The sequence below is a fragment of the Haliaeetus albicilla genome, chromosome 24 (assembly GCF_947461875.1).
Source record: "Haliaeetus albicilla chromosome 24, bHalAlb1.1, whole genome shotgun sequence".
In the NCBI taxonomy this organism is placed as follows: domain Eukaryota; kingdom Metazoa; phylum Chordata; class Aves; order Accipitriformes; family Accipitridae; genus Haliaeetus; species Haliaeetus albicilla.
In genome coordinates, this window is record NC_091506.1 from 8,522,422 (window position 1) to 8,534,535 (window position 12,114).

The following is a 12,114-nucleotide window of genomic DNA, read 5'->3' on the forward strand; positions in this document are numbered from 1 at the left end:
GGAAAGGAAATGGAGAAAAGGAAGAAGGGAAAAAGGGAAAGGAAAAGGGAAAATGGGAAAAGGAAATGGAAAGGGAAAAGGAAAAATGAAGGGAAAAGGAAAAGGAAAAGGGAAGGGAAAAGGAAAGGGAAAGGGAAAGGGAAAGGGAAAGGGAAAGGGAAAGGGAAAGGGAAAGGGAAAGGAGGAGAAGGTCTCCCCCCCCCAGGGCAGGGGCAGCAGAGCATCTCCCACAGGAGGAGCTTGCCCTGTTCCGCAGCCTCCTCTCCTGACAGATGGGCTTCCAGCAGTTTATTTCAGAATTTGCACTGATGGGAATAAGCGTGCCTGACTTCTCCACCTGGCCCAGTTGTGACAGTGGAGGGTTTTGCTCAGAGGAAGCAAATCTTTGCATATTTATGAACACAATTGTTTATGGCAAAAGATACAAAGAGAGGAAGTTGATTCTGGATGCGCAGAGAACTGGAGCAAACAAGCATCGCTCCCCATGGAGGCTTTATTGCAGCCCCAGAGATCGCTGCCTTTAATGCTTCTTGCTTGTTAACAGCCAGAAGCGTGTCGGGAGAGCCTGTCTGGGGGGGGGCGGGACCAGAAGGGCAAAAATCTCCCAGTATCACTTTCATAATTTGGAGTTTCAAACTAATGTTGACGAGAATGTCATTATTTCTGAGCATCCACTGGGCTCAGGGAGTAAAATTCCTTTTATTCGTCTCAAGTGTCAGGATTTGCAAGTGCAAGAAATTTTCAAGTGCTTGTCTAAGTCCCTGTTTGTATGCAAATGACATTGCTGTAACATTTCTTAGACTGAAAGACCTGATTTTTGCTAGCATCAGTCAAAGCATCTGTCAGCCTTGTCAGAAAAGAAATACTTTGATTCTTTCAGGTCAAAACAACCCCAAATTATTACTAGAATATTGAGGCAGTTTAAAGACATGAAGAGTAAAATGAAAATTGTTGAAAACCATTTTTCCTTTCAATAAAGTTTTAATTTTTATTTTCCTTCCACATGTAACACAAATTTTTTTCACAGCTGACAAAGTTTTAAAATCAAAGAATTCAATGCAATATTCCAGTTCTCTGTAACTGGGCAGTGAGCAGTATTGGATTCAAACACATGTACAGGAGCAAACTGGGATGAGGAATGAAGCAAGCTAAGGAATGGGCAAAAATAATAGAAAATTGAATAGGAGCTTGTGCCAAGGTTTGGAGGCAGTGAGCGAGGCTCTGAGGTCAAACACTTGCAGGGATGCTGTACGCACCAAGGGCTTGGGCACAGGGTCCTCTCCAGGACATAAATCCTCTCGCCGGAGAGAAGACCGTGCTGTTGTCTCTGCACATGTGGACTCTGGAGGTCTGAGGGTTTGTTCATAGTAAAAATAAAAAGGGCTATTGCCCACAGGAACACTTTTCCCTTGGTGTGGCCTGGGTTCATCTTTTGGCAAGACAGCCAGAGCATCCTCCATGTGACTTGGGTTGGCTGGAAGTAGAAAACACTCGTTAACAAGCCCAAATCTGCTTGCGTGAAGCAATCTTTCTGAGCAGCAGGATTTCTGCTTCCTAATGAAAATGACTTTTTAACAACCTGCAGGAGAGCTCACAATATTCCCCCGGGTCCCTGCGAGGGGTGTTGTCACTCTGCTTTTGGCAAAGAAGGCAAAAAGTTCTCCCAATAAAGCCCCACTCACCCATTTCTCACTGATGAAGTATAGCTAAAGACTGAATAGCTTTAGCACAACTACCAGTCAAAAATGCACCTCCAGCTCTGCCCCGTGCTCTGCACTCAGCCAAGAACTGGGAGGACTGGGATGTGCCAGCACTGCTTGGGATCTCCTCCAGCACCACCAGCAGGTTCCCTACCGTTTGCATCAAAGCAGGATTCAGGTCCCTGGGTTTGCTGGGAATTAAGAAGCTGGTTTAAGGTTCTGGCCCGGGACCAGTGTCTCTCCACGAGCTGATGGGAGCAGGCTGCCAGGGGTCCTGGCTTGTGGACCAGGAATAGCTGGGCGGTGTGTGCATCCCAGCACAGCTCTGGTTTGTTCCCACCTGCGTCCCCTCCACGCAGAACCAGCAACGAGCACTGCTGCAGAAACAGAGGGAATCTCCCCGGGACCCTGAGCTGCTGCTTTGGGCAGCTTTAGGATCCAGAGGAGCCACATCTCTGTCCTCAAGCTGTTACTGCATGTTTCCCATTCCCAGTGCTTGTAGTTTGTACACCATCATTGACTATTGCTCACTGCAAAAGCCAAAGCAAGCAGCCCTTGCTTTGCACTGAGCATCCACCTCCAGCGCGGAAAGCAGATGGATTTTCATCTACACAAGGCTCTCCCTCTCCTCCACACACACACGCACAAGTTCTGCATCACAGCCTCCATCATTTATATGAGGAACTGTGAGGAAATAACATATTATAATAACAGCGTGAATATAACCCTCCAGCTCTGACTGATAAGGCAGTAATCAAGTTTCACCAACATGGAGCGAGATTCCACAACACTCTTTCCTGAAGATAAGCACGTCCCAGGACCTGCATGATACCCTCTCCCCACCGGCACACGTGCTCTTCCAGAGAAGTGATTTCTCCAACAGCCACTACATTAAACTATAGGCAGAATATCCAGATCTAAATCAGCTCCCCGTGTGCTTTCATCTAATAGCCCCGATAACCACATTGCCTTCATTTTCATACTGCATTATTTATTCATAGCGCCTTGGGAAGGAAAAGCCTGATGAACAGTGGGAGTGGACTACATACCCGCAAACTAGTACTTTCCTCTCACTGATGCGTTACCATTACTTTCCCGGCAAAGGACTAAGCAAATGAATTGCCAGCCAGCAGCAGCGTGCTCCCCAGCAGCATCCCAAACCTTCTGCCCACCTGCAGAGCACACGCTCCTTATTCTTCTCCCAGAGCACAGCACGAGGCATGGGGATATTTGTTCAACACAACCTTAACCTGATTCCCAATTTCCTCCCTCAGATTGGGGGGCCCTGTATTTCAGGCTTTCAGAAGCCTGAATTTCTGAGGTTTATGGCTGGCTGACCCATCCATCCTGCCAAATGCCGTTTGCACAAGCAAGTTTGAACTTTGGGATGGGCAAGCACTTGCACAAACATGGCCCATTCCACCCAGGCAGAGCAAGCAGCTAGGGCGAACCGACTGCTGTAATCATGATACAATATCTCGGTACTACATAATTTTGTCTAAGTTGAGCACATGAAGTGGATAAATGGTAGAAAGTACAATTGGACATGTGGTGGTGGTGATTACAAGCTCCAATTTGAAAAAGTGGGAAAAAAGCCCAACTGTTTCCCTTGACTTCACCCCCATTTCCAAGGTCAGCCACTCAGTCCTGAATACAAGGGGGGAAACGCGAACACCTCTCCTTGGACAAATGAAACGTGCTCCTTAATGCCAAGGCCATTTGGTCCTTGTCTCCAACTTTCAGCTAAAAATGTACTGATTTCTAAAAGGCTCAGGTGAGAAGAGGAAAGAGTATTTCAAGTTCTTAAAAAAAATACAAGGAGATATAAGTTCCTGTGAGATTTTTATCTATCTCATCCCATAGCTTCAATCCCATAATTAGGTCTCCTGTCACTTCATTCGATGCTCTGCCCCATTTATCCACAGCTTTCTGACTCTCTTTCCATATCTGGTAATACTTTTTCTGTTACTGTTCTCAAAAGAAGAAAAAAAAAAAAGGATTCCTGACCTTCACTCAGATGACTGAAAGCTGTAAGAACTGCTCTAACTTTGTATTTCAAGGGAGACAATCATGGTGTCAGAGTAGGATATCTATAAAGTAGGAGACATATATATCTATAAAAAAAAATATATATATATATATATAAAGTAGGATATATATAAAGTAATGGTATCCATAGAGCAGATAAGCCCTAGTTGGTGCCCTGGCAGTCCCACGGGCTCTCCCAAAATTGGACCCTGAGAGAAGAGGGCTCCCCACACCCTTGAGCAGCACTGGGTGCAAGAAGTCTGATTTTTTGGGGCATACAAAACATAGGTGGTGGCTGAGCACACACTGCAGCCTTAAGCCAGGACAGAGAGGACGTATGCTCATCTTGCATTTAAACCAGAGTCAAAATTTATTAACAGTGAAGAACCTTCCTGCCTGTGAAATGGTACATGCTTCCCGTCAGATCCAAGCGGTGAAACCATGTTCCCAAATGCCAAATTTAAGAATAGATGAGCCGTATGTCAACCGCATCACCTTTTTATCTGGTAGATGTTTATTAAGTGAAGACAGAATATCTGTTGCATAAAAGCAAGCCACCTGCTGCCAAACAGCAACCTTCACTCTGCCGCAGATAAATGTGTTCTCAGCTAATTTGTGCTAATACTGTACTTCAAGTTACACCGCGCTTGCCAAATTTTGAAAGACCAGATTCCTCAGTGCTACAACACAACCCCAGAAAGAGCTATCTCCTCCTCTGATGGGGGCATAAACACCCAGCGATGGGCACTACTCCCTCGGAGCAGCTCTCAGCCAGGTCAGCGAGGCCAACCTGAGAGCATCTGCAAAAGACTGGACCCAGGATATTTGGGACAGAGATTTGGGATATTTGGTTCACAGAGGTGGTGAACTCCTCCTGTTAGCCCATCTCCATTTGCAGACGTAGGTCTCAGGCTCATCTCTATTGCTCCCAACAGCTTCACCACCCTGGTGCATGGGTCCCTCTCAAGCCACCCAGCACCTGGTCCAACGCTCTGATTTCAACCACCATCTCTCCAAGCCGCAATCTTGCCTAGTCTGAGGCTACTGTTCCCTCCCGCCCAAGTGTCAGGCTGTGCAGCCATGTCCCCCAGGAGGGATGAGCCAGCGGCAGGAGCGGTTCACCTGGCTTACAATTAGCCTTGGCATCTCCATGGCAACTCCAGCGGATGCTGCACTCCTCATGGCTCGTCAGGAACCGCCGTACTCACAAGCAGCAGTTGCAATCAAGTTCTGTCTTGGTCATCTCCAAGGGGGCAAGAGGATAATGCAGAAGAAATTAATAAGAGGCATCGAAACCGCTTTGAGTAGCGTAATTGCCACAGCAATTCCTCTAGATTAAAATTAGTCTGGTCTTTAAAATGCACAGTATGTCTTCTGTCTCTCGGTTTTTGCTCTGCTACTGCTGCTCACTAATGCCCTGCACATGTCCATGGAGGAGGCTGAAGGGGACTGAGCAGGATGTGTCACGCTTAGACAGGCTCACTGTACCAGGACTGGGTTTCACCAGCAGGACATGAAAGACTTGGAAAATCCAACAACGTTAACCTAGTGCACCTTTCAACTACGACATACCGGAGGGAGAAGCATCTAAACACCTGCTCGAGAGTTTTGCAGTAAAATGTTAAACCAGCTGCATTATAAGACATATAAGAGTCCTGACCTTAACTTCTAAGTTAAAGACTCAGTCCTGCCCACAACCCCACCTCAGATCCCCAGGCTTCACCCTTCCCCAAGGCTTTTCCATGTGGGTAACCGTGCTGCAGTAACTCCTGAGGGATTTTTGTCTTTCCACCTAAGTGAAAAGCGTATTTTTCATGCACAAGCTGCTGGGCAGCTCTCCCCAGGGGCCACGCTGCTGCAGGAGAGGTTTGCACCTCGATCTTGGAATACACCGGGCACCCGCTAGAGCAGGTGATATCCCACGTCACTGCTGGGGTGCATCCCTGAGGATCACTGGGCAGGATTTAGCTGTCCATCACTATTCAAGAGCCAAAAGGCAATTCTGTCTCATGGCTCACATCCAATTCACCCCCAGTCTCTGCCATCGTGGTGGGAGCTCTCCCCCACAGCCCCTCCAGCTCCATGCGCCAGGATATTGGGAAAAGCAAATTGCACCAGTTTTAGGGTTAACGTGTTGGCATTCATATTCCAAGCCTTGCTTTCACATCTATAACTCATTTTCCAACATCTTCAAGCAAATTTCACACTGTTGGAAAAATGTCAAGGGTTTAATCTGGTATGTGTGATACTTACTGATGCCACTAGGGAGAAAGATGATCATATCTTCCACTTCCCATCATGTTTCTTATAGGAGTGAAAACATATCAGGAGAATTCACTGGGTTTTGCTATACTTGGTATATGCAAATGAACGGAAATCAAACTATCTGAGGAGCACAGACAAATAATTTTGCATATAAGAGACCCAAGGAAGAGCTTAAGCGACTGAAAGCTTATCTGTTTCTTCCACTTGTATTAGATGGTCTTAGGGTCTGTGGCTTTGCCGACAAGCCTTGCCACGGCATCAGAGAGCAGGACCTGAAGTGTAGGACTAGCCTCCTGCAAGCCTTATGCTTGGCATCAACTGGATTAAGAGTGGAATTAAAGAGAGCAGGAAAAAAAAGGCAGATGGATGAAAACTGTAGTGCATCAATACTAGGATTTTCCTCAGATTAATTTATTCCCTGGAATATCAGCAGGAGAAGATTCTTCCAAATCTACAAGAAATCCAGAGAGGGCTTTCACGTGCAGCAGAGAGGTCGGTGGCAATCTTGTGCCACAAAACAAAACAAGCCGAATGAAGCAAGCAGCAATGTTCTTTCTGGCTTGGGTTGATTCAAACCCCAGAATTTAAAACAAAGCGGCTGCAAGACTGGAAATTAGTGGTTTGCAGAGCTGGGGGGGCTGGGGCTCCAGGGGGATCTTGGCGAGGGGGCGGCGGGGCTGATCTGGGCACAATTGCCCACCCGCAGAGCCACATGGAGGGGGTTTGTGCCACAAAAACAGCTGAAGGAGCTCCGTATGCCCCGTGCCGAAGGGAGCAAGGGACATGCTGTGGGCTGGAGCCCCAGCTGCTTGCACTGCACCCGGGCAGCCAGCCTTGCACCGCTCCGCATCCCAGGCAGAATAAAAAGACTCAAGTTAAGCCCTTTGCTGTATCAAGCCCCTTTCTCTACCAAGAAAAAAAATGCTCTATTTTAAAGCTTGGGATGTGGTGGCGAGCAGAGAAAAAAATGTTCAATATTTGAATTTTGGTCCTAACCTGACCATGGGCAGGGCAGGAGGCAGGGATGGGGCTCTGGTACCTGTGGCCGGGGGGGCACCCATCGCTGGGCAGAGAGGACCGAGCGTTTCAAATGTCACCCCAGCCTGGCCAATTCCAATACCCACATCACTGCCGGGAGCCCCCTTGGGCCTGTGGATTAAATTCAGTTATTATTAATGCATGACATTCTGCTGATACCCAAATATCAATCAATATTATTGACCTCACTAAATTTTGCTCTAAGCCTATAACTGTAATTTAATTCTGGCCAGACTGAAGAAAAAAAAAAAAAAAGGATGCTGCATGAAAGCAATATTCCTAAGGCTTCATTTTGGAGAGACATTCGGATCTCAGAAATAGGACTTGAAATGTTTGTGGTGAGGAATATGCTTAATTAGATTCATGTCTGAGAAGTCCCCAGCTGTTCTGCAGACAAACAGAAATATCCGAGATTTCTTCCAGCTCTATGGAGACACAGAGATTGGCTTTTCTCCCTGTTGCCCCAGTCTGAGAGATCTGCACGTATGATTATTATCTGATGCTGTTTCAGACAATACAAGATGCCACACAATCTCTGAGCACAGAGCAAATATTCCAGCATTTTGTTTCATGATTACTTCCACCCTGTTCGCTTCAGCATCTGAAAAATTCTTTGGGTTTTTTTTTTCATGTGAAAGGCTTTCTGGAAGTTGGACATAACATGCATTCATTATGAAATGAAAATACCTCATGTGTTCAGGATGGAAAAAAAAAAAATCCCTGGCTTTCAAGAAAGCTTTGTGAGCTTATTAAAAACAAGAGCGCTCGCTATGCATGTCGTTCTGCCAAATGAAAAATTCCCTCCTCTCTTCTCAGGCTTGTAAGCTGCTTTGTGTGCTCAAGACATCTCTTTCCAGTGTCCAGCACATTTTCATGGTTAGTCTAACTTGGAATAAAATATCAGCTGCCTTGTAACGACGGACAGGGACCACAGAGCAGCCACACCTTGGCTCCATCATCACTGGAAAGGGATGCTGGGGAAGCCACCAGCGACAACACCTTCCCAGCCCTCAGACCTTGGGAGCGGACCCCGGTGCCGCAGGGAACGGCATTCCCAAACCATGCGTCTGGGGAGAAGCTGAAACAGGAACCGCGTGCCAAAACCGCAGCTGGCCATAAACACCACAGCTCAAGAAGAAGTGAGCCATGACCGCTCCCAAAATCCACATCCCCGGGGCACCGCAGCAAGTCCAACCACACGCGGAAAGACGCAGTTTGGGAGCTCCAGCTCCAGCCGTGATTCCCAGGCCCATCTCCCCAGCCCAGCTGCTTTCCCCTTCTCTTTCTTGCTCCCCATCACTCACTCTATCCCTGCTTTTAGGGGGTCCCACCCCCAGACCTGCTCCTGGCTAATGCTTTGAGACAAAGCTGCAGTGCATGGCAGGGTGGTGAAAATAAGGGCTGATCCTCCACTGCCTCCTTTCCTCCGATTTCTTCTGCCACCCTTTGGACTTCTCCATAGCCCATCATCCCAGCAGCCGGGCTGGCCCAGGAAGAGGTGCTGATAGGCATGGTGCAAATCAGGCAACCAGCCACTGCACATGGAGGAGCCCAGCTGGGCATCGTGGCACAACCGGCTACAGCCCTAAGCACGTGGCATTTTGGAAATGCAGCTCTTACCAAGGTTTGTCCCGGGGTGCTGGGGTTGGATACACAGTGGAACACGAGGACAGGAGAGCATCAAACACTAGTGACCCTTGGGAAAGTGAGGTGAACCTCTTGCTGCCACAGCTACCCACAACAGGGAGTCTCCAGATCACGGTGAGACACGTCGGATAAGGAATATCACCCCAAACCCCGCTGTGGCTGGGCTGGACTTGACGGTGAACAATACGTATTGCAAGGATCAGGCTAGCAAAGCACGCCCGTGGAGATCACCTCCAGCAGACAGTGGAACAAGTCAAGGCTCTAAGCAGTCAGTTATTTAAAAATAACATATTTCCAGAAAAAAAGCCTTCCAGAGGGAGAAGTGGACTTTTCGAGCTAGCTGGAAAAAAACTGCACAGAGCAGCTCAATCTCACAGATCAGCAAGATCTCCCTCCCCACCCAAGAAGGGCCACACACCGCTGGCAAGCACCCAAAGGTTTTCCCAGAACTGGGATAATTTGTTCCCACAGGGCAGAGCAATTCACCCAGTACAGCTGCAAAACCCTGGGGTTTATCTGACTAAGGATGAGATGAGTAAGAGCAACTACGAGGATGAATAAACACTTAAGGAGCTTTGAAGAGCTGCTCTTGGTAGCCAGCAGGAGCATTCATTATCCCATATCCACCTGAAATGGGACCTCTCGGTCTTCCTTGCACGCTACAAGTCAAGTCAGTCAGTTGGTAGGTGGTGGCATGGGGGCAGGCGGGTTGGTAGTTTGGGATGATCCAGTACTGGACCACACGCGGCTCATTTGCTATAGGAGATCACATTCTCCCTATGGATTATCTGCAAGGCGCTCTCTTTCCCCTAGTTCTTCATTCCCATTTGTCTTAGAAGCAATTAAGACTGTTTAAGATGATCACTTTGGACTTTGAAGCTTTTTTCTCTGATCTGATATGTTTGTTCCTTAAAATATAACTTCAAATATTGTGGCATTCTGGATGTTTTCTGTTTCAGTAACAGACTGGTAATTGTAATTAGTTTTATCATGGCGGAAATTCAAAAATCTGCTCTGAATGTGTTCCTTTGAATTTAGTTAAAAGGCACTTTTTGAGCTGACAATCATTTTGACTGCAGTTTGTGAGAAAGACTCAAATTTTATACTTACGGGAAAGGCTCATTTTACTGCAGGGTTGAGAATCCACTGTCTCAGAGCTCACTGGCATTGCGAGGTGCTAGCGAGAGCCAGAGCAAATATTTCTCTGGGCTTCCACTTTCATGCAGTATGTTTTAGATTACACTTAAGTGGATTCAGGAGAGGAAGCTGGGGGTGGTGGGAGGGAAGGACACGAGTAGGTAAGAATGAAAGGAGGCAGCGCCTGGAAAATGGAAGGAAACGGTCAACTAAAGAAAAAAACGATGCACAGAAAGGGTGAGGAGGTACTGGCAGGATTGAGAGTAGATTGTACAGAAAGCTCAGAGTTATAGGTACCAGACTGAATAGATAAGGATAATAAGGCAATATATAAGGATAATGTATCAAAGGATTGCTGCTTGGCACTTCAGGAATGGCTGTGAGTCACTAGAGGTGGGATGGAGAAAACACAAAAAGGGGAATGAGCGAGAGGAAAACACCAAGAAGACGCTAAAAATGTTAAAAGACGTTGAAATAGTCAATATACAGTTCAAAATGTTCAAAATAATACCTTTTTTCATGTTTGGACAACTCCGCAGTGAGAGAGCGGCAGTCGAGCAATGTGCCCAGGAGGGAGGACGTGGCTGGGCAGAGGCTGTGCCCGGCGGGGAGACGGTGCTGGGGTGCGGCGGGGGCTCAGGCTCCGCACAGACCGGCACCCACACATAGCACAAACCTGCTCTTCCCACCCTCCTCTTTTATTCTAGCGGGTACCAAACCCGGCTCCACTGTGCAGTTGGGAATTTGTGTTGGGCGGTGGGTTACCTTGCACCAGGCGAAGCTAATCCTTCATACAAGTCCTTCCGAGGGTGATGTGCCCTCTTCCACTAGCCAGAATACGCTGCTCCTTTCGAGGGTGAGATGGCTCTGCCCTCCAAATCATTTCCATGGCAATATGCAGAACGCAATGTATATTATGATAGCCTGCAGCACCCATATAGTGCTAGTGGGACATAGAGGAGATATGAAAATAAAAAATTGAATTGAGCATTAAGTTCAGCAGTCAGATTCTCAGATGGGCAAGAGCAAGGGCAGCTTTGCAAAACAGCAACCAAGGGCAAGGCTGCCTCTAACTATGGGGATAATTGTCATGGAAACTACAAGTAAAGTAGCACAAAACACAGGAAGGTATGAAAAAGGTAGCTGAAAATAGCTGCTCCAGGAATGTTTCTTTGCAAAAGTTCTAGACATTAAAAGTCAATTGAATAAACACTTTCGTAATTTTAGATGTTCTTGGAAAATGAATTTTAAAGGGCAAAATGGGGCAAACCAGAAAATTATGGCTCAGCGAAAACTCCAGGAGAAAAAAGCTCTGAGAGGAAAATGAATGCAAGTAAGACTCCTGCAAGCTTTATTATATACGTACCTACATAAGTATAGATAGATAAACTCATGCATGTGTGTGTGATTACATATATACAACATAGTGTGCGTATATAGTTATATATATAACTACTGAAAAAATAATACCGAAAAAATAATACTGAAAAAAGAAGCCAGCACAAAACAAATACTTCCTGCATCAAACTGAAGATGAGAGTGTTTCTCAGAGGTTAACTTGACTGAAATCCAAGGCCTTGAGCAGTAAAGCAAGTTGTTTGATGAGCTGGACCAGTGTCTAAATGGCATCTGACCAAGGATGGCTATGACCAGAAAATACACAGTGAGGGTGAGATCCAGCCACCCAACTTCAGAATGGATGGGTGCCAAAGAACTGAAATAATCAGAAAATGCACGAAAGATTGCTCAGCACGTCTGCGGAGAGCCTCAATGGGCGGAAAGCGGAGCTACAGCCTCCAGCCGACTGGGAGGTATTCTGCAATTAACAGCAAGCATTTGGCGGCCACAAACCAGGACACCTTTGTCTCTGCTCAAGAGAGCAGCAAACTGCGCTTCACAAAGTGCCTTTTCTTTGGTGTGAGGAACACCTCTCCGTGCCAGACGGACAGTGGCACGTCCGGGGTTACTCTTCCAGCCAAAAGTGCCAGCGGGCTGATGCGTGTGAGCTGCAAGCGCGGGGGAAGGAGTACGGGGTGCCAGTTGGGAAAGCAGAGCAGCAGGTACAACCTCCGTGGGACGGCGGTGGGAATGGCAGGGCAGGATTCAGCGTGAACACGGAGGAAGGCAGGTGAGATGTGGAGGTACTGTCATGCAGGTCACACTAGGAAAACATTAAAGGGCAATTTATGCACTTACTTAGAGAGGAAAGAATTGAGTTGTAACAGGGAAAAATGTTAGCTAGAAGATGCAAGAAGCAGCAGAATATACGTTATATTGCTCACTAGCACATGCTGCTGGC